This window comes from Taudactylus pleione, unplaced genomic scaffold (assembly GCF_031769625.1).
Source record: "Taudactylus pleione unplaced genomic scaffold, aTauple2 ptg000259l, whole genome shotgun sequence".
In the NCBI taxonomy this organism is placed as follows: Eukaryota; Metazoa; Chordata; class Amphibia; order Anura; family Myobatrachidae; genus Taudactylus; species Taudactylus pleione.
The window spans coordinates 903,240-905,100 of NW_028284661.1; positions in this window are offsets into that span (position 1 = coordinate 903,240).

Below are 1,861 nucleotides of genomic sequence, written 5' to 3' on the forward strand. Positions count from 1 at the left end.
GTTAACCCTTCAATAACCCGGGTTTTAGCTCCGGCGTACAAGGGGTATTATTAATTCAAAAGGTGTTTGTTTTTGACAGTGCTGTCCAACTGGTGAGCCAAGTGTCTAGTGCTGTCACTATCTGCTATTAAGAAAATTAGTGTTATTACAACTTCCTCAGAGAGAACAACAAGCATTTGTAGTACTTTAAACCTGAGTTATTTTGCAGCAAGTAAAATCTGTGAATTTTCAATAAGAAATTGGTGCATTTTCAAAAAGTATTGCTTTAAATTTTTTATTTCATTGCATTTAAGATTGAAATCATGCTGCTTCCCTCCTAGCAAGGCATTCTCATTCAGCTAATATGGGAAAAACACTAATCACTACCAAGATGTAACAAGGCATTTTGTAATGTAGAACACTGAGGTTGATCAAAACAATACTGTTGCTGGAGACGTTATATATAAGCATGGAGCCATTAAATATAAGCACTGTTAATTGATGGTTCACCTGATCTCATTGCCCTGTTTTGGAGCAAATTGAGTAGTCTCAGAGGTTGAGGAAGAGATAAGAAAGAAACCTTGCAAGGCCCCTTATCCACATCTTAAAGCTGAGCATACAATACATAGAAAGTAGAACATACTCTGGAGTGATACACAATTTTTGGATTTTATTTGGTTTTGCATAAAGATGTGCACCAACCCTCGTGTTTTGGTTATGTTTTGGATCTGGATTTTTTATTAAAAAAATTAAAAAAAACAGCTAAAATCACATAAAATGGGCATTTTTTGGTTCCTACAGTATTAATAACCTCAATAGCATTTATTTCCACTCTTTTCCAGTCAGTTTTGACCACCTCACAGCTCACAAGGGGACCAGGAAGTGTGCTTTCCAAAAATAAATAAACAAATGACTTAAATAATGCTTTGCAAATCTTCTATAAACTGGCATTTCCGAACCTGTAGAGGGACATAAAAAAAAACATAGTTAGTGTCCTTGAAACTGCCGTTGTTCCCACTGTCCACTTAACCATATGAGACATATTATGAACAAGCGGAACTGAGCAGCAAATGCAACATTTCAGACCTAAGGTTTAAGTATTACGTTGTGCGGCTGCGCCATGCCTGCTTGCTGGGAGTTGATTTTTTTCATCCCAGAAGGGGACCAGGAAGCGTGCTTTTCAAAAATAAATAGACAATTGATTTAAATAATCCTTTGCAAACCTTCTTTTCTGTAACGGAATTTCCGACCTGTACTGGGACATAAAAAAACAGAGTTAGTTAGTGGCCTTCAAATTGCCATTGTTCCCACTGTCCACTTCTCTTAGATATGTGAATGTTAGAAACTTAGAATGTAGAAGGCCAAAAATTGGGAGGACCACACATGGCTGATTGATCAACCATGGCAAATGGATTAGTGTCATAAGGAAGAGGAGGCTGCAAACTGGGTGTCATATTATGATGAGTTGGCCATATGGGATATATTGCTGTTAAGGGATCAGGCTGGTTATCAGTGGACACATTATTATTATAGTTGTTGTTATTCTGGGTTGCCATCTCCTGAAGGGTGTTTACCAACAGACAGATACTACCTACCTATCAGCTCAGGCATAGACAGTTCCTGAGGAACAGAGCTCTGTTCTCTGAATGGAAGCCAAATAGGTGGGAGCCCCTGTTCCAAGTCCAACATCTGAAGCTCTTATCTCTCCACATGATCTATGATAGAAGAAAAAAAATGTCATTGGAGACGTCTAGCTCCTCTTTCTGTACCCTGCTTACCCTTTTTGGACAGGAAGACCAGGATGGATGGTTTGGAAGAAGAAGGCCTAGCAACAGATGGGGATGGTCATTATCAAGACCAGGTCCCCCCAGTGGGTGTAGTC